The following is a 22245-nucleotide window of genomic DNA, read 5'->3' on the forward strand; positions in this document are numbered from 1 at the left end:
TGACCACTGTCACTCGGATGGTATCTGTATTGTACAATCCTCTTTTGAAGTAAGCTCCTTGACGTCTTCATGTGGGAACACAGGAATTCTTATCAAGTCAGCATTAACTAACTCACATTCTCTCTCTCTTACACACACACACACACACACACTTTTTCTCTATCTCCCATCCACACACTTGCATTTTCTGGCAGTCTTTTTTTAATATTATTTTATTGAAGAGCTAAACATTTGAATGAATCAAATATTGGAACTTTACACTTATCATTGAAAGTGATTTCAGATAAACCATCACTTTTTTTTTAATCTCTAACTGTATAGCTGTTGGTAGACATTTAGCATCTTTACGCTTATGCTTTGACACTTCCATCACTTTTAGTGCCACAGCCAAAGATTTTTACCTTATTAATAGCGTTTTTAGGGTAAATAATTAAAACGGACAAAACCCTCAGAAGGTACTATGATTTGTAGGGCAAATATAAATTGTGTAAAACAAGTGGCGAATTATTGATCAAGATTGAGAATTAGTTTTTACAAAATATTTTGGTATAGACTGTTTTCAATAATACTGTGAACATGCACAAACTTTCAGTCTTAATTTTGTTTCACATAAAAAAAAAGTTAATAGAAAGCTCCAGCCATGAGTTCCTTCAGGTCCTTGACAGCCTAACTGGTTGCTTCTGAGGAGCAGGAAGGGGTTAAGCGGAGAGAGAAAAGGCCTGGCCCGTTTTCTGCATCTGTGGTGCGGCTCAAGCTAAATGCAGCATGTATGCCTGCCGAGCACTGAATATCTGCAGCGGGTGGTTTATCCATCGGATGCCCTTCTTGCAGTAAGTGACCAGAAGAGTGGCTTCACGCTTGTGTGCGCTGGTAGATGGCTCGAAAGTGCGCGTGCTGAAAAAGTCCAGCAAGACCTAAGTGGCAGAGCTGGCTTTCTTTTTCATTTTGGGTTCTGTTTTTCAAAAATTTCGAAGGAGAATGAGGGAGGCTGTGGTTTATAAGAAGGGGACTGGCCATGAATTCTCTTTCCAGTGTCCAGCTCGTATAAAGCAACAATTCGATTCCAGCACCAAATGTTGCTTTCCCTCAGCTGCCTTCTGAATTCAACAATAACAGTGCCAGCACCTCTGGTGAGTCCTGGCTGGACCTTGCACTGCTCTTGACAACTTCAAAGAGATTTACTGTAAGTACTGAAATCAGTGGGGGAAAAGGAAGGCCATGTCGTGCAGAGAGTGTGACTGGGCCGCTTAATTGAAACATGTTGAGAAAACATGGTGCGCGCCTTGGGGTCTATTAATTCGGTCCATCCTCAAAGGTGTAGGGAGTGTGGTGAAGAGGGCACTGCCTCTGTCGTCTCACGCAAAGCCATAGGCTCCAAAGCCTGCCGTTCCTCCCTTGGCGCAATGTCTGCCGCCAACCCCGTGCCGAGTTCAAACATCCCAAGCCAGAGGAGTGGCTCTTCTGCCTACAAGTGGGGGCCATTATCCTGTGCTTTTGTGTTTGTCTTATGGGAAGGGGGCCTGGACAAGCACTAGGGGAAGGAGCTGGCAGGTCACTCTGCCAGACAAACTGAGAGTGTGATACACACATTACACAAGGTACTGTAGATTACGAGAAGGAGGCCTAATTAGAGTGGGCATAGCAAAATCTGGGGCAGGGGAGTGAGAAAGAGAGAACGAGGGGGCCTGGGAAGGCACCCTGATCCTCATAGTTGTGGCAGAGCTGCAGCTTTTAGCAAGGAAATAAGGGAGGGAGTGTGCGAGGGAGGGATGAGAACGGAAAAGCCATGTAAGCAGCTTTGTGAATGCGTCGCTACATCAGGGATGGTATTGATTAAGGGCCCTAGTAGAGCTCACATTCGCTCTCTGAGCTAAACAGGGCCAGGTCCCAAAACAAGTCAGTTTGCTTATTTTGATATCAGATCCCGAGTGCTGCTGACTCACAAAGAATAGAAAGGTTTTATTTTTTTGATGCAACTTTATTTTGCCATGATTTAACACACAATAAAAGCCTTTCATGAATGTGTTTTGACTTCATGCTAAGCTCTGTTTCTTCAGTGTGCATCCTTGCCCATGGGTGCAACTTGCAACTTTTTAAAGCACTTTTTGGAAACCTTATGATTATTGATTCGGACCTGCCAAAGCCTGGCTATATGTCATAAACTTGATATGCCAGGGCTTAGGTCCTGCTCCTACCTACTGTTCTTGTACATACACAAAATACAGTATGCACCACACAGGCATTTAAACAATAGTATTAAACATGCCAAGCCACATAATGTTATCAGGTGACAAAATGACATTAGCAGTGAACAGAATTAGATCATTGTAAACATTTTTGAAAGTGTTTATTCTATCTCTTGAATATTCAAAATCAAGATATTGCCAATATGCCATTAAAATAACAGAACAGATTAAGAGAAAGAGAGAATACGAGCTTTTTAAACATATTTGTAGAAAAACAGAGCACAGGTCTACCATGTTAGTCATTATTCTCAAACACCTCCCTCCACTTACTACACCTAAACATGCTCCATTATGTCCCTAAGCTTTTGTAGCTATAGAGTCACTATTCTCACTGGTTGTTCAAAATTTGAATATCAGAATAAGTAAAAGTTGTTCTAAAATGATTAAAATGACACTATTAACAGATTTATGGTCAAAATTACATTCAATGTTATATGCAACACCATGGTGGGAAGGAAGCGGTGGCAATTTTCACCTGCTTGCTCATCATACAATCCCATTGAATATGTGAAAACAATAACTGAACTGTGCCTTTCCCACTTTGTTGCCAACCATAATCACCTCCAACTGAATGTCAGTTAAACTCCAGGTTGTATTCACCTTAACAACATCTCCACCCATGTCATAATGCTGCTTGTATACTGCACATTAATAGCTTACTTCCTGTCACACTGCTGGTCACATAATGTGTCATTCCATCACAATGACTATTATAAAGGACAAACCCTGTTCTTAGCTGTCAGGTATGCAGACCATTATTAATAAAGCAACTTAAATCATGCGACTGAACGTGAAGTTTGCAATGGCTGTGAACATGCTCGTAGGCCATATTGTAATCTGGGAGTTGTAGTTTAACATAGATTTCAACAATAGTTTAACACAGACTCTGACATGATGCTAGCTCACGGAAACCACGACTTTTACAAGCTTTTATTTACCATCAATACAGCAAACTGAATAATTTCCAATGTTATGCTACCTAGAACACATTGTAAATGACACTGATTCTATCTTTAATAATACAGTCATACATTTCTAGAACATTGCTGCAACAGCTTGGTCAGGCTTAAGTACATCAATGAAAAGTTTTCACAACAGCAAGGCTCCTGTATTTGGCTTGGACTGCTGATAGAGGACTTTTGTCCTAACTCTCCCGTTTCTCTATGCAGCAACATACACAATTTGCACCAATATACACAATTATATAAAGCACAGCTTTGGACTCCTGACTTCTTTAGAGGAGAAAAGGGATTTTGGGCCTGTAAATTTTTATGGCTGAGTTGCAAACATAATTACAGCAGTGAGGATGTACATCCTCAGGATTGTCCCACACAAAAGCTGTAGCCCTAGTCCAACCCCTGCACATCTGGCTTCAGCACACAGATAGCAGAGTAATAGTACATTTGACACTTGGAGAATGAGAGAGATTACTCTGAGTGGCTGGTAGACTTCCTGCTCCCACTCTCTCATGAGGCTGACTTCCGAAATGTTCTCACCTGGGCTTAGAGCAACCTAATTATAGGCAACGACCTGACACTCGCTCCAATGCAGGCTGATGCACAGTTACTAAAACATGCACTCACATGCTCCTCCATAATGTGAGTGTTTTTTCAGGAGAATAAAGGGATCCACAGAGAGAGCATGAGAGAAATAGTGAGGGATATCACAACCAATGTAACGGTGGGGCCCGTTGTTTGATCTGGTTTCTCTGAAGTTTAATATATCATGTATTTGATGACAAAAAGATTTTTGTTCTGAACGCATGATGTGAAAATGTAGTTGCTAAAGAAATTACTTTAAATACAGACCCTATCGTTGATGCATCCTGCAAAACCATTTCTCAAAGTGATGCGTGAGAGTTTTCTCAATTGGCAAGTTACATGAAGCATAAAACAGTAATGATTCCTCCTCATATTGAATGGCTCCATGTTACTGGTCACATCACATTTTACAGAGCACAAAGTACAAGAGAGACCAGAGCAAATATTTGGCAGAAGCTGCTTTGACTGAAAATAGACGATTGATGCGAAATAAACAATTTAAAGGACTTCTAGAACTACTGAACTGTAATTTTTTATTTTGTCTTTACAAAATAGTACAATAATAATCAGATTTGCTACTATAATCTTTTACCATTGCCTTGATCTATGACCACATACAAAAAGCCACACTTCCCATATAACTCTAATTCTATAGTGGCCATGAAAAAAATATCTAAAAAGTTTTTCTACCACCTAACACAATTCAACTCTTACCTCAAGATGTCCTTCACACAACCTATCATTAATACATAAACATTTAGGGGCAACGTACTTGGAAACTACTAGGGATTTTTAACACAATTTCGCAATGGACCCTTTTTTCACTTTAAGGTTTTTACTGTCAGTAGTAGTTTTCACATGGTAACATTATTTCTGCTAAAACAACAACAATGCAGAGAAAGAAAACAATGGAAATTACAGTTTGTAGAATGTGTTTATTGCAAGCATAAACACTGAACTGCCCTGGATTAAAATAAACTATGACAGTAGCCAGCTGAAACAGTTTACTAACTGACTAAAGCTAATCTTATGCCAAACACAAGAATTTATCCTGAAAATTGTTATGCTTCTATTCTCCTCCAGCTCATCGGCCAGTTGCATCAAAGTCTGAATACCAACTCATCGTTTCCCATGTTTGTCACTGAAATTTTAGTACCTGACTTTACTAACACCTTCGTGGCTGAATGAGCACAACTCTCCACAAGCACTCTTCAAAATCTAATGGAAAATCTTTACAGATGAATAGAGGTTATTATAACAAATATAGGAAATGGGGACTAAAAATGGAAGGGATGTACAAAAAGCACATACAAATCTTGTAATCAGATGTCCACATACTTTTGTCCAGTGTATGTGCGAAGTTAAATCATCTTGCTATAGCCTATAGCGCATAAACATTTTACACTAGACGCAGGTTAGGTTGTCAGTGTTAGTTTAAACGTGACAATTTTGGCTAGGTCATTGGGCCATTTTAGTAACATAGCAGTCTTGAGAGTATGTTTTTCTTCTGTGTCACTCTTCTAATTATGCTGACACACTACAAATTAAAAACATTACAAAAGTCATGCTGCGCCGACTAAGTCCATAGTCTGGCGTTTACACATTAACCGATTATATCTGTTCCACTGCGCTTTTGCTTGTAGTTAGCAACCTGTACATATCCCAGTAAGCTAGTCTGTATATATGCTCTATTAGCTGCTGATAACTAGCATGTACATATTGTTGGTTTATCCCACTTGTAAACTAGAAAGATTTTTACATCATTACGTCACTTTAAAAAAAAAAAAAAAATTATTCCAAGCATAACAGATATTTCCATACTGTAAAGCATTTCCACACTAAGCATTTAGCACTGTATGTATTCTGCCACTCCCAATGTGAAGGGACCTTATGAAAGTGTGTTAAATACAGCTGACACAAGAGGCACACTAGCTTTCAGTGTAAACAGGCCAATGTTAGTGTGCTGGATTAGCTCTGTCCCTACTGAAGTTTACTGCCTGTAGTTGCTGCTGCTGTAAAAGCCCATGGCCTCATGACAGTGAAGAGGCTGCTGCCTAGCCTAAGGTGCTTTCAGAGGCAGTTTCAGGCCCTCAACCCCTGCCCCCCGCCCCCAGCAGTAATTACAGGGTAAAGAGCGGACTCGCTGACGTACACGCAGGATTTATTTGAGAGAGTTTCCACAAAAGTTCAAAGAATGCCACAGCACTCCCTCTTCACATACACTCACACACACACACACACACACACACACACACACACACACACACACACACACACACACACACACACACACACACACACACACACAGAGCTAAAGGCAAGATTCTGACAGAATTAATCAACAGATTCTTTTGCCTTCCCTCCGCTTTGCTTTAGCTTCAATAAGTGATAGGCTTATGAACCCTGACACACAATAGACCTTGTTTTTATTTTGTGGTTTTAGGTAGACTTCTCTTCCATGGTTAAAAATACCTATATCAGTCATGAGTTCAGTCTTGCATTTTCATTCACAATTAATGATTCACCACAATTTGCAATAGATTTATACGTTTGGGCATTGAATACTTCGTAGTGCCATGCAAATGCTCAGAAGGTACATTCATCCTTCCATTTCTCCATGTGTAACTTTTCATTCAGCAGCATGCAGCGAAGACAACGCTTGAAGAAACCTGGCCAAGCTTCTATTTCCCCCCCCAGCAGAATTAGAAAGCCATTCAGCCTTCAATTAACCCTACCAAGGGACAAGACTCCAATTCACATAGCATCAGAGTTAGAATTACCTGCATAGTACTACTGTTTTTCTTGGGGAAGAAAAGTCAGCTTTTTTGGCATTGCAGAACAGTAGCAGTTTTACAGTGAAATATTTATCCCCCTATATTTATTATATAAAGTAATGAAGATTCTTTTATTGCAAAACATTGTTTTGGGAAAATGCAGTGCAACATAGAGTATCTAGGATAGGCTTATTTCTGCTATTTACAACAAATGGTGTATCATTATAATAAAAACCTTGATGATAAATTATACTTTTGAATATTGGATATATAATAAAGTGCAAAATGCTATTTATTTTCCAAAGTTTGCATTGCCTTTGATATCAGAGCTTTAAGGCGAACCATTTATAACAATGATAATATACCGTAATTTCCGGACTATAAAGCGCACACCCATATATAAGCCGCATCCACTGAATTTTACAAATATTTGTATTTTTAACATAAATAAGCCGATACACTAATGTACTTTACACAGGCTTTAACGAAAGACACGTTACACACGGTGTAACAGGTGAAATATGTTGCGCTTCCTTTAGGAGCATAGCGGTATTTTGGGAATAGCCTGCCGTCGCATTTTTCCGCTATTACTGCGTGTGTTTAAGACTAGGATTATGTTCTTATTATTTTCTGATGCTCATTTCTAAGTTTCTTTGACTAACCCGTAACGCTGTTGCCAAGAAAAATAAAAAAGCACGAGTTTTGGAAACCTGTCTGTGCTCATATGATTTCTGTTGCAACTGGAGTTAGCGAGCTCTCCCTTCACCCAGACTCAACGCGTTACAACGGCTTGTATCTAAACAGTAGCCTACCAAGAAAGTCATTGTTCACTGTCTTCCTCCTTCCTTTCACAACTATTTCTCTCTGGAGTTTATCTTTTGGCATCGTCATGCGTTTAAAAAAAATAAAATTTCTCCCGATGCTGTGCAGCTCAGAGCACAGGTGAGGTGCGTTTTTTCGTTTCCGTTCGGAAATTTTATTGGTCTAATGTTATGTCGCTCAGTTTTTTGGCTTGAAGTTTGTGAAACCAGGAAAAACCCAGGAAAATTCATAAATTAGCCGCTTTGTTGTTTAAGCCGCGGGGTTTAAAGCGTAGGAAAATTTTTTTGGCTTATAGTCTGAAAAATACGGTACTACAAAAAAGTGGACAAAGCAACAAAAAATACAATTGAAAAACAGATTGAGATAGAACTCCCTGCAGTTGGAGCTGGATCTAATCTAACTCCTCCCATAAACCTAATCCTAACCCCTAACCTGAACCCTAAACCACAGGATGCAAAATGGGAACAACAAACACATTTATCTAAACTAAATCACAATGATTGTCTCCATCCTTGAGACCTTTGGTTTGAATCCACCACAGCAGAAGAAACTGAGTTAACTTCTTTCATCCTTTGGTGTTTTGGTTCTACCGGAAGTGACACACATAAATTCACAGGGCTCATAACAAAAAAAAATTAATAATAGTTGCGCATTACATATTTATTTTAAAATATGAATGTCTTTTATTGTTTTAAATATGAACCCTTTTAGTTTTGAGGCATGTCGTTTTTTTTTCTTCCCACCAGTCTGTCCCTTCGACAGGAAGGACCCTTTTTTTCCAAAGGGGGCTGTTAAGAAAAAATTGTAGAGCCTTTCTCCTTCCTAATATGTTCCATATTGTAACTTTAAATTGGGGTGGACTCAGGAAATGCAGTCACACTGACGTGCCTTCCAAGCTTCCAGGCTGAGGTTTGGCCCGCTGTGCTGGTGGTTCTGTGGGCTTGGGCTCAAAGATCAGTCCGTGTTGGGTTTCCTCCTCCTGAGAGACTTGATGTCCAAATTACCAGGCCGTGCTTTGGTGTTTTTTTTGGTTTTTTTGGAACATCAGGACTTTTCATTCAAGAGAATTTCGAAATGTTTATTGCGGCAAGGTCAAATTCTTTTGTAAACACTATTGTTAATGCAAATTTGCTCCACTCCTAAAACATGCAACCAATTGTTCTATGTGTCACAGACACAGCAGTAATAGAGATGGAGTGGACCATGGCATGTTTATGTGTGGTACAATTCATTTGCTATGGACTTGAACAGATTCTCTGTGCTCACTGAGCCTATACCATCTCAGAAAGCAGAGAAGAGAAGGGGAAAATTCGTAGATGTGTCAAACTTCTCTCTCTCTCTCTCTCTCTCTCTCTCTCTCTCTCTCTCTCTCTCTCTCTCTTCTGTCTTACATTTTTTGTCTTTCTTCCTCACTAATCTAAGACAGAGCTCAGTATGTCTATGCCAAAAGGTGAAGCACATCATGCAGGGAATTACAGCGTGCGACTTTGCCAGCTCCCGTTTATGATGTCTTTATCTCACGCTGTATCCCCCTGCTGAAGTAGACATGAAGAAAACACCACATTAAATAGTCATTTCATTGTGCATATTGTAATTTTCCTATTATTTATGGAGAGTCAGTGTTCGGTGTGTATGTATGTGTTTATGTGAGTGTGTGTTCAGGGATTTTGGATTTTTTTCTTGAAGAAAAGTTCAGTGAAGAAATTCTGCTTTGGCTCAGAGGTCAGGTTACACATTCCAGGGGCGCAACACCACCATCCTCTGACTTCACTGACATGCCTGAATGTGGGATTGAAAGCGTATGTGCATCGTACATGTGTAGCTGTGCATAAAGCCTGCACGTATATCTGCACACAATACTTAGTCAGGATTTCCAAGATTTTATTTGTCACAGACAGTTGTATGCAGTACATATTTGTGAAATGAAAACCTGGACTTCTCCTCCTTAGAATTTAATTAACTAACTAAAAAAAGAAATGAATCAGTCTGATATAATGCCTAAGTTCATGTAGAGGAAAATAAACCCTGAGACACAAAACTCCAGATTCAGAAACTTTCATTTATTAAAAAAGTTTCTCCTCATCTGCATAGCCTCAGCTAGATATTTAACACAATGTTTAAGTTGTTCTGGATGCTCTGTAACAATTATAAACTTTGTTACAACTTCGCATTAATGTTTTAATCGTGAGCACATTAACGCTAAACTTAGCAGTGTTAGTGGCGCTTGAATAAGCAAACCGTTCTTACAGCAGATGTTTTTAGAGCAATGCAACTTTTTTGCATCAGCACATTCTTGATGAGAGTACATGAATGTACACACTCAAAAGCAGTGAGGTGAATTTAATTTAATGCGGCACTGTTTGCAGGTAATAATTAATCTCGAAACCAGTCATTTGCAGAACATTATGCACAAAGCAGACATGAATCTCATTTGCTTTATTAACCACGAAACAAAGGTAATCATGTACATCATGTACTGTACCTTAAAATTATTAAATGCTACTACAAACCATTTACTCAGAATGGTACCACCCTAATGAAAAGGAAAGGTACATTAAGAGTGTATACAAGGTATAAAGAATGTAAAAAAAAAAGAAGAAAGAATGTAGTATGTCTAATTTGTGGAAAAGATTTTGTCCTAAGACTCTTTGGAATCCAGTAAGGGAAACCACGGAACAAGCTTTAAGAGCTGCTGGTGCCTACTAGACTGGACAGAGAGAGAGAGAGAGAGAGAGAGAGAGAGAGAGAGAGAGAGAGAGAGAGAGAGAGAGAGAGAGAGAGAGAGAGAGAGAGAGAGAGAGAGAACATTAGAAAGGTGTTATAAATATTATTTTTGTTGTATGAAACTTGTGCCTTGATTTCTTCTCCCATATCAGGTGTAAATTAGTTCAGACAGTGTTGCCAGATGCTGCTTTTAAACGGCAGGCTGTTTTTCAATCATATAGACAACATAGATACTTTTACCAATTAATTAATTGCCTTTGTTTTATGTATTCATGTATTTATTTAAATGTGGTATAAAACCATCCCAACTGATGGTATCATAGGTCTGAAACCGAGTGAAACAGTGTTGATGTATTTATCGACAGAGATTTTAAAGCACTTTCGTACATTGCTCTGGGTAAAGGCACCTGCTAAATTAGTTAAATGTAAATGTAATGAAATGTATTATAGTCTGATACACTAACATTCAAGGACTTTAAAGCTTGGTTTAATTAAAGCGACAACAACTAATCAAAACAAATTGTTCCAATTGAGTAATTTGACAGTGAATTTCATTATCAGGTAGTTGCACTGTGTGGCATGGAAATGCTGGACATTACTCTCTATTATTGGCCTCATAGCATGTATTGGGATATCATAAAAGATTGTGAGACAGGGGATGTGTAATGCACCTGTAAGGCCTGTATGCTTTTATTACATATGAGCAGTTTTTTTTATTATTATTCCATCATTATCTGGTTTTATTGATGCATTGCACATTTATGGCCACATTTATCCATTTATCCTGCCCTATCAGAAAATGTTATCTTATCACTTTTGTTCAAAAGGTTAATATTTTAATCAGAGTAACAAATTGATCAGTCAATTGACAAACTAATTCTTACTTTTAATAGTCTAATAGATTTAATTTCAATACCCAAAGTTTAAATAATGCTAAGGATCCTTTGGAACTTTTATGAGAATTGTAGAAACCCCTTTTTAACCTCACTGCCATTTTCGTTATCTTCATTTATTAACATAATTTTTTCATCATTGGACATTGGGGGCTGGATACCTTAAATACAATACATAATAAATACAATGTCAATATTCAATCTTTGGTACAGAAATAAACTTCAGCATTGCTCTTTCCTTGAAAAGTTTTTTCCACAAGAACAGAATATAGCAGGTTAATGTGTGTTTGCGAAACTGAGTGAAACTGGTTCATGATGTATTTTTTCTTTATCCTTGTTCATTGATGGACTTTACATTTTATTCCACACCTGATAATAAACTTCTATGACAGTAACATCCAGGGCCGATTTTTTTTTTTTTCATTCTGATTCTTGCTTTTTTCAGATTGTCAGAGGGGCCTCTATTCTGAACAGAAAAAGTGCTCTGTAACTCAAACCCCAGTTTGCATTCCTCTCCACTTTTGTTCAGCAGCATTAGGAACTGTGGTGAGTGCCCGAGAACCTGAGGGTCTCACTTGTCTTGTGCCATCCTACAAGAGGCTGTTTGAGAGCTCTAATCTGGTCATGTCTTTCAGCTCAGCCCTGTTAAGGTCTAAACTGACTGACTGTGAATGCTGGCTTCTGTCAACACCTGGGTGTAAGAACTTGAGGAGAAAAGGGGGAGAGGGGATGAGGGACTGGGTGGGATATACCCAGGAGAGAGCCTGAGGAGAAATGACAAGCATTTTGGCCTGGCGGGAAGCCGGAGTCTTGATGAGACCTAGACGTATGCAGCATCTGGAGATTATGATCAGGTCTTGGTTTGATGTTGGCCTTAAGGTAGTAAAAATGAGTTATTCATAGAATATATTTTACATCACATCAGCGTGGCGTAATGAATTTATCAGGCACATTTCATGGAATTGCTTGTAGTGCAACAAAAAAAAACAACTGTAAAGTAGATCATAGTATAGTAACAGTATAACATGTTGTTATGGTACCCTAAGATAATTATCTAGCATAAGCACAAGTAGCTATCTAGCAATCATCTATAAAACATTAAAAAGGACTCAAATGCAACAGTACGCAAACAACTTTATATTACCAACATATGACCAATAATATTTGCCATCATACACACACACACACACACACACACACACACACACACACACACACACAAACAAACAAATCTCATTCTTTACACAGTCTATGGCTTTGTATTCTCAATTGCTTTTCCAGTTTTGATCATTTGTTTGTTTGATACTTTGATGATCTCTTTGTCCCTATGGAACCTGCTGGTTGCCTGAGCTGTGTCTGGTTTTGCTCAAATCATTGAATACTCTTTTAGATTTGTCTGTCTTTGTTCAATATGCCTGCATCTGTATCCAAACCTGACTCCCTTTGTGACTTTGTAGTTAAAAGTTTATTGTACATCAATTATACTCATATCTTTTGGTATGAAAAAAAAAAATCCAGAATAACAAAGCTTCTGTTTTACATAGTTATGAATGATGTAATTATATTTCATTAAAAATTTACTTCCTGCTTAAGTTGGATTGTATATTTGGGTTTTTAAATCTGCCCTGGTTGCTCACTCGTGTGTTTATTCATACATTGATTCGACTTCAGTAAACAGTTTATCTAAGTCATGGTCACAGTGGATCCAAGCACATTCCAAGTGGGCGTGAGACAGAAATACACCCTGAATGGAATTCTGTCTAATTATTGGGCCCCAGGTACACACTCTTTCACACCTTGAAGCAATTTGTATAGCATATTTTTGGGAAGTGGAAACAAAGCTGAGAACCCTAAGGAAAATGAACAAACATGCAAAAGTCTTTATTATGCCTTTTCTCTTTTTGTCCTTATGGTAATATTGCTACAGGTCTCACTGGGAGGTGATTTATGGCCACACCTTTGCCTTGGCCTGTGGTTGCAGGTTTGAGTGGCAGGAGTCTGGCAGTGCTGATACTCACAATGTTCAAACAGTCATTAACAAGGCCGTGGATCCCTATTAGGAATTAGCCTGGAGCAATAGGAGAGAGATAAATGCTAACGCTAAACAGGCGTGGCACGTACCAACACACCAGACCCAAAAACTCACACAAGTGCACAGCATTTAATGATTAATGAGTGAAGAAATCGCGATTCATAAATTACTTTGCTGGAAAAAAGGTGGCTAGGTATCTGTTCTTATTATGCTTTTTATAGGTTTACCTTTTTTGCTTTTATAAAGCACATCTGTTTTTAAATGCTGCATCACAGCACTGTCGGCATTCCCCTCAAATTGTCTGTCGTCTCCTGCTTGTATGAACAACATTAAGCAAGTCAGATTTGATATAAATGCAATAATAAGTGCCCAGAGGGATTTAAGAATCAGTGTAATAGCAGGCGCCTTGGAATAGGAGAAGAGAGACAAGAGAAAGAAAAGAAAGAGAGAAAGAGAAAGAGAGAGAGAGAGAGAGAGAGAGAGAGAGAGAGAGAGAGAGAGAGAGAGAGAGAGAAAGAGAGAGAGAGAGAGAGAGAGAGAGAGAGAGAGAGAGAGAGAGAGAGAGAAAAAGAAAGAAAGAAAGAGAGCGAGAGAGAAAAAAGTCATACTCATTACACTCACTTCTGCACTGTTCTGCAAAGGTCGGCATGTCAAAGCTTGTCCTTTCTGCTGTGAATGGGTGTGAGACTTGTCTTCTTTCACCGCTAATTCCAAAATGTCTCTGTGCTATTTATGCATATGAATGTACTTAATAAGGCACGATATATACATACTAACAATATATACAGAGATCAGCTATAACAATAAAACAACTGACAGGTGACATGAATAACATTTATTATCTCTCCACAGTGGCAGCTGTTGAGCGATGGGATATATTAAGCAGCAAGTGAAAGTGAAAATTGATAAGCATAAGGATCTAAGTAACTCTGACAAAGGCCAGCTTCTGATGACTGGGTCAGAGCATTTCCAAACGTGAAGGTCTTGTGAGGTGTTCCTTGTAAGCAGTGGTGAGTACTTACTAAAAAGCGTCCAAGAAAGTACAATTGGTGAATCAGCAACAGGGTCGTCAATGAGCTCTGGAAGTGAAAACTAGGCTTGTCTGATCCCACAGATAATCTACTGTAGCTCAAATGGCTGAAAAGGTTCTTGCTGACTATGATGGAACAGTGTAAGAACACACAGTGCAGTGCTCTTTGATTAGTTTTCACCGCTTCAGGCATCTACAACAGCTTTTTATGTATGTATGTATGTATGTATGTATGTATGTATGTATGTATGTATGTATGTATGTATGTATGTATGTATGTATGTATGATTGTATGTATGTATGTATGTATGTATGTATGTATGTGTGTGTGTGTAACTTAATGGCTCCTGACATTTTTTTTTTCCAATCCATTCTATTCAAGGTTAAATACAATACACAAAGTGTGTGAAAACAGTTTTTTGTGACTAAAACTACTTAAAACTGAGGTTTTGATTTAATTATGGATGTTTTGTGTTCAGCAACGTTGTTAATAAAAGCATGGCTATCTCTGCTAATAAAAGGTCATTGGTATTGTTGGTAAATCTCTATCTTGTGCTACAACTTTGGTCTATACAATTATTAAAATGACAAGTTTAGAAAAATCATCTGAAGTTAGCATACCACATACTGTATCACATTACATATGAACAATGGTGAAGTTGGTGCTCATTAAACATAATATAAATCAACAGTTTATAGCTCCCTAAAATCTCTATATTGGGCCTAAAATATATTCAGCATTAATAAGTTTGGTGTCCTGGCAGGTTGTAGCCTCATCGTTGGCACACTTTGAGCAGTACAGTGTTTGCTTATTTCAGGGGGTTTTGCTAGTGTCTCAGCCAGAGAGGTAGACTTTCCTCGGGGGAATTTTCAGCGTTGGCTACTTGTGATGAGGTAAGATGGCTGTCCAGACTGTCTGTTAGCAAAGCAGGTACTGTACGTGTCAATGCCATCACTGTTAACAGTAAACGACTGGAGACTGCACTGTTTGTTGTGAGGACGCAAGCAAGAGACGCCTGGGTTGCAACTGACTGTACCCACTATATAACATCAAAGAGGCGTTTTTATTTTGTTTTGACTAGACAAATATTTGTGAGTCCATTATAGGGCTACACCTACAGACACGGGGCTTAAGAGACAGTAGGAGTTTGTTTTCTTCTTTTTCATCTTTTTGCTCCCTCCTTTACCTTATCCCTCCCTCCCTCCCTCCCTCTTTCTCTCCTTTCCTCACGCCAGAGTTTTTAATATCAAAGTGCACTGCCTGACAAGGCTAAAGGAGGAACAAGGGGGCTTTTGTTGGATCTTTCTAGAACTGGCCAGGAACGACAAGAACTTGTCAACCCTTGTACAGAGAGAACGGAAGATGTACATTTTTCCAAAGAAAAAAAGACGCAGGATGGAGAGAGACTGGTCTGTGGCACACAAAAGAGATTTTTCTCTCTCTTTCCATTTGCTTGGGGCACAGGTTTGAAACTGAATAACTTAATTTCACCTCATCGAGCAAGACAACAGAAGGCTAAGAAAGGGCACTATCCTGCCCCTTTGTCATTTTCAAAATCTGAACTTCTAATAGATGGAACAAAGTGCTACTTTCCTATAGTCCATTTTGATGTAGGGAAGCAGAGTTCTCTCCGGTTGTTAACTCCCATACATTTCAGATAAAAAGCATAATCATGACTAGATTAAAAGACTTAAGTCTGTATAGTGGAAAAAACAAAGCCAAGCCTGTCTCACTGATGTGCTTTGCCCCAGGATGTGGTTTCTATTCTTCTATAGTTTGCTTAGTAACTAAGTAAAACTGGGATCTGATTTAAAGTTGTCAGAAACACAAAAAAAAAGAACGAGAGAGTGAATAAAATAAAACATCTTCTGTTTTCTAAGGATATCTCCTCAGGCCATGTGGCATGTGTGTGGTAAAGAGCCAGTTGAAATGACAAGTATGAAGTGAAATGCGACCTCACTCTCGTCCTTTAAATGAGTTTTTGAATTTTGGCACGTCTTTAGCGATAGTGTATAACCAATATTAGCCCAATCAACAACTAAACAACTGTTCTCATTACAGAATTCTCCTACTGTTCTCGTTCTCATTACAGAATTCCCTCATAATTCTGGAGATTATTGTACTACCATTTTTTTTTCATTCATGCTCATATCTTCTTAACCAAATCAAATCCAAGTTTTATAGTCATTTCTCTTATTACTGCAAGTATGATTTATTTAAAGATCAGGAACATGTTGAGTAGCACCCAAACACTTATCAGATATCTCATCACCCTTATTCCTGGCAATGGAAACATGGCTTTCACTTCGACAGGTTTCATAATAAATGTCATGATAGAATGTAGAAATATGCGTGTGCATCACTCAAGAAGCCTCTCGCTGTGAAAGCAGCAAATGAAACATTTTCAGCAGTGCTGATAAAAAGGTGAGCAGACAGATCACAATAACGATGTAAAAGACGAACAGCTGAGAGCTTTGAAGAGGCGCCAGTGTATATCTTCAGCATCTCATTTGCACAGGTGAAGAGGAAACACTGTAGGCAAAGCGAAGGTAGGGAAGCTGATAGATCATTTGGTGTATCAGTATTGGATTGTTACTGGTTAAAAATGAAAAATGTTGCTATATCCCTTCAATTCAAAATTACACCTATTGCACAATAACTATAAATGTATTTGGATGTCTAAGCTAAGGCCGTTTTATCAAACGTTTTTCTAACACTAGAGCAATAGAATTTTGGTATGTGATCCTGTCAAATTGAGACCCTTATCTGTCTACATTAGTAATGCACAATGACACTTAATGGTTCATCAGAGAAAGAATGAAATATAGAGATAAAGCTTATTGTACAGTTTTAATGGAATAATGCATCTAAGCCTGTCTTCTTTAGTACAAGGAAAAGCATTAGAATTATTGTAATTACACATACACTAAAGATGAAGCAGACAGAGATTAGGTTAAAAAAAACTTTAACAACTGGATAATATGCTGCTTTTAATTTCTTCAGAAAACATAAGCTTTGGCCAGCTGGGGTGAGTTATCTTTTGTAAGAAGCAAACAGGTATCAAAAAGATCTTTTTTTTGAAGGTCAGAGGAAACTAGAGAACTATAAAAAAGAGACAGTAAGTAAGACAGTAAAGAGTGTTATGGATCGAACCAGAAACACTAAAGGTGTTATTTTGCAAATGAATTGCAAAAAAAGGTGAACAACGAAAATATAGACAGCTGTTTAGAGGATACAATGATGTGATTTTCAACAGTGTCATATTTTTCTTATTCTTCTTTACTTTTAGTAAACTTAAACTATATAGACAAAAGTTTGTAAACCCCTGACCATAAATTTGTGTTTACTTTTTGAGCATCCCATTTGACATTTTCCCATTTGATTTTATAATAAATTCCACTCAGTGAAAGATGTTACACTATATTCTGGAGTGTGGTTGTGGAGAATTGTGCTTATACCTCCACAAGGGCATTAGTAAAATTAAAGTACTGATGTAGGTGAGGTGAGGAAGCCTGGGGTGCAGACGGCATTTCAATTAATCCCAAAGGTGTTCAGTAGAGTTGAGGTCAGAACTCTATAGAAGGTCACTTCAATTCTGTCACTTGAACCCGTGTAAACCATATCTTCATGGAGCTTGCTTTGTGCACAAGGACATTGCCATATTGGAACAGTTTTCGGTCTATTATTTTAAGTGAAGGAAAATATTCCACATCAAAAAACATTCTGTACAATTGTGTGCCTCGAACTTTGTGCTAACATTTTAAGGAACAATCACATATGGCTGGAAAAATCAGGTGTCTCAATACTTTTGTCCATACAGTGTATGAACAGTATAAACTGATGAGTAATGTTAGAGCAGGGAGAAAAACCACAATACTGGTCTTATTGAATTTCACACAGATTTAGCCAGAGGATACAGCAAGACACAATTTTCGTTTAGAATTATATTACAAAAAAAACACACAAAAAAAAAACCTGAATTTCTGTGGCAAGAAAGATTTTTCCATGACCAAAATGTTATGCATGAGGCTTGTGTTTCACAATTACTTATTTGTCTTTTCTCTGTGGCTTAGTGTAAAAGCTTCTCGGTGAATTAATTCTGAATTCTATTCTTGACTTTATGTCTTTTTTGTTTGTTTAAATAAAAAGAACAGTCACACAGCTTTATATAAAAACAAACAGTGTCTGAAATAAGCTGTTGTCCCCAAGGCAAGTTTGTGACAGAGTTCATGTCAGGTCGTGTTGTTTCTCACAAATACCCAAACCCTTTTCGAGCTTTCACCTTTCCAATCTTCACCACTTATTTTTCCTCATTTCCTTCTGTCTCTTATTGCTCTTTTTTTACCCCATGCTTTGCTTTAGTTCCATTTTCTTTCAGATTGATATTCATGTCCTCTTGGCTACAGGGTTTTCCATGCACTCAATGTACTCATCTTTCTGAATCACTAAAAACTCTCTGTCCCCATATATGGACACTTGAAATAATGTATTAGGTAATGTGCACATACTGTGTATGTTTCTATATGAGATGTGGCTTCCATTCATTAGCACTACTTCCTCAAATAGCTACCTTAGAGCATTTTCCTAGAGACAGCATTTGCTATTATAATAATATATAATTATAAGAAAAACGTGGCCGCTTCCTTTGATGGTTATGTAATTTATACACACGCACACACATGGTATTATCTATATGTTTTTCATGTTAGTTATTATAATAGTATTTGTAGCCCCTTTTTTTCCTAAAGCACACATTTTTAAATGTCTTCAGTTTAGGAGTTGTGTTTTTTAGGCCTGCTGAGCCTGCATTCACTTAAAAAGGGCTCTTCAAATGTTTGTAGGATAGTTCAAGTTTCCAAGATTAAGAAAAGGTTAAAAATTCCCCCAGAGTGTAAAAAAAATTGCAACGGCCTCCTAGATTTAACCTCTTTACTGTCCTGAAGTGTCTCAGACACATCTAAAGCTCTCCAAGATCGCAGGGTTATTCTAGTCTGGTATTGTAACAGAAAAACGTGTGTAACTGTGTAGGTGAAGCGTGTTAGGAGAGAGGGCCCTCTATCTGATGACAAGCTATATACTGACGAAACGATGAACTGTGAGTCTCCCATTTCCAGTGGAGACTACAGGACTGCCTCCGGGCAGTGCACTTAAGCAAATGAGAGGAGTCTGGCGACTGTAAGTGGCTTCAGCCTGAGGCAAAGCAACCTGATTGGTTTTTAGTTGAATTACCTGTTTTGTTTTTTTATAGGTTGAACTGTTCAACTCGCAGGCTAATGACAATAGGTACAATTTTGAAGGATATTTTTGATGAATCCTTTTCTTCTTAAAAAACGTGTACTTCCTTTGTAGCTTTCAACCCTTTTCAAACCTCTTCTTCCTGCAGTATTTTTTCCTGGCCCTGAAACACATTGACAAATAAACAGACTGCTGCTGAAGGAGGTTTTCCAAACAGAGGAGATAAAGGCTAAGACAAGAATGCAGAGTGCAACCCCCTCTCCCACACCACCTCCACTACAACCAAATCCACCACAACTATCTCACTTCTTTCTCTCCCTCTGTCCATTCCTATTCGATTCTTTCCCTCACTCTCAAAGCCCCCCTCGAACTCTTGCCCCCCACCCCCCCGGCTTACTCCCTCCTTGGCCTCCCCAAGGGGATCGGATGTTCTCAGCAGTTATAAGCAAGCAAAGCTGGCGGCCGGCAGACGGGCTGGCTCCACAGCAGCCTGGGCACACAGACAATGCCAGACCTTCTGTCATGAGGCTCGCTTTCAAAGAGGTCAGCTAAAGCAGCCCGTAGGCCATAGTACAGACACACATATACACACAGAAATATATATCAGTTCCAATATGAACATATAAATATAAATTAATATAAATACATACGTTTATATAAACGGAATACACACACTTCTACTTACATTATACATAGTACACAAACAGAAGGAAGAGATCTTGCATGCCTCAAAGGGGAATTCGCATACACATGTATAACACTTTACTGTAAAAAAATTAAAAAATTAAAAACGTTTGTACATACAAATAAGCTGACACATCAGTCCAGCCAGCCTATTTACGCACATACACCTACACTCACACACACATACACATCCTGATGTCTTGTTAAGACAGATAAGCACATACTGTTTAGATCAGCTAAAGCCTGGCTGTCAGTATGTGTGCAAACATGCATGAGTTTCCACACAGATGTGTGTCTGACTGAAAGTGGGTTCCAGTGATGAACTGGGCAGTCTGTTCAACTTTGATGAAGGGCCAATCTACTTATGGCTCTAGAGAGTAAGAGTAACATTTTGCTGGTGAAATGTTCCAGCAGAGGTTATCCAAAAGGCTGACAGAGGCCTGGTTCTGATTTCACACCCCACCTGACCCACCCCACACACACACACACACACACACACACACACACACACACACACACACACACACACACCACCACCACCACCACCACCACCACCTATTCTTCACAGCCTTTTCATTAGTCACTGGCTCATGTTTGAATCCTGACATGCATCACAACAGGTGCTTACACTTGCCTATCTGTTCACAACAGACTAATAGTGAACTATGAAGATTAATAGAAATTAACCATTTACGATAGCATTGTGTTTAAAGTTCTGACACAGGCAGCTTGGGGTGTGGTGCTAGTAGTCCAGTAGAGAGTATCAACACTGTGTTTACAGGTATTGTGAAAATCGTGGAGCAGTTAAAGACAAGTTCATGTGTTGATCTCACTGAGGTACGGCACACAAAGATTTATTATTTATCATTTTAAAAGGTTAAAATATCCAAACTGATTTTGAAAGAGTTTTAGAGTTGCATATTTACTGCTCAGGAGTTCTTGGTCGGATCCAAAGAAAGTTTCTTAGTGCCTTCTTTGTTCTCTGGTTTTCCTCCAGGTTCTATAATTTGCTCTCATCTTTCAAAAATCATCCACCATGATCCAGACCAGGATGTTACTATAGATGGATGAAATGAACTATGATTATATTATACAAATGATATATAAAATATTCTATACCAAAATCCATTAAATAGATTACAACAGAATGTTGTCTGGTTTTTTTCGAACAAATTTATTGATTCATTGGGATTTACTAGTAACTCATAAAAAACCCAAATGCAAATTTACAGCCTCTGTAATTCCTAATGCTTGCGCATCACTTCTTTTATGCTGCTGCACAAAGGCTTTCAAGTAACAACCCCACAAACAGCATACAATATGTATGTCTACCGTCCTCAGAGCTAATCATGGCGCCACAGTGGCGCTGTTTCAGCTCTACTTTATTGGCTTTAAAGCTAAAGCCCAGAATGTTGATAGCAGGCATTATGTTTATGCAAATGTGACAACAAACCTCGCCCCGTTCTTTTACATGGTGCCAAAAATAATGTATTATAATTGTGAAAGTGGAGTCAACTGTGGATTGGTTTGGAAGAGAATTGAATTGTCCATTTTTTTGTGTTGGGGTGTAGACAAAGTAGCGGAGTGTTATTAAGCGGTCTTTAAAGCATACCCAAGAGAACGACGCAGCAAAGGGAAAATAAACTGCTTCGAGTTCCAATGGAAACTTTTTTCTTTGGTTTTCTCTCTCTCTCTCTCTCTCTCTCTCTCTCTCTCTCTCTCTCTCTCTCTCTCTCCATCTTTCCCGCTCTTTCTGAATGAGAGACTGAAGAGTGCTATGAACCTATATCAGAAACATGTGTGCAAAGTTTAAAGCCATTGAAGGGGGAATAAAAAGCATGCAAGGGTCCTTCAAAGTGCCCTGCATTTAGTTATGCTCTGAAACCTTCATCTAGGACCAGGTGCTGCGACTAAACTCTCAACCATACACCAATACAGAGACGATCATGAAACGTATTACAAGAAAGCTCCTAAAGTCCTAAATCTCCCATCAACTATGACTAGAAGTACTGAGAGTAAAAAAAAAGCTTTGGTTGAAACCGCACCAAAAACATTCACGAGGAATCCTGGCCCCGATTCATTCCCCATAAAGCAAAACTAAACTTTGAATCAACTAAACTTTGAACAAGAAGGAATTTCTTTTCTTTTCCGCTCCTCTCTTCCTCTGTCAGTGCTCTGGCGTTTATATCTTTCATTTGGTCTAGCTCTTTGCTTCTTTCTTGCTCCCATTTTTTTTCTTTTTTGGATTTTGGGGGATGGGGGG

At 38.6% G+C, this 22245-nt stretch overlaps 1 long non-coding RNA gene across 1 annotated transcript; it reads left to right on the forward strand.

Moving 5' to 3' along the window:
* Positions 1–20257: 20257 nt before the first annotated feature.
* LOC310732699 lies at positions 20258–21130 on the forward strand. The gene is made up of 2 exons (XR_014535535.1): positions 20258–20819; positions 20980–21130. It is a non-coding gene; the product is annotated as an uncharacterized lncRNA (long non-coding RNA).
* The last annotated feature ends 1115 nt before the right edge of the window (positions 21131–22245 follow it).

Source organism: Silurus aristotelis, assembly GCF_946808225.1.
Source record: "Silurus aristotelis genome assembly, chromosome: 10".
Lineage (NCBI taxonomy): Eukaryota > Metazoa > Chordata > Actinopteri > Siluriformes > Siluridae > Silurus > Silurus aristotelis.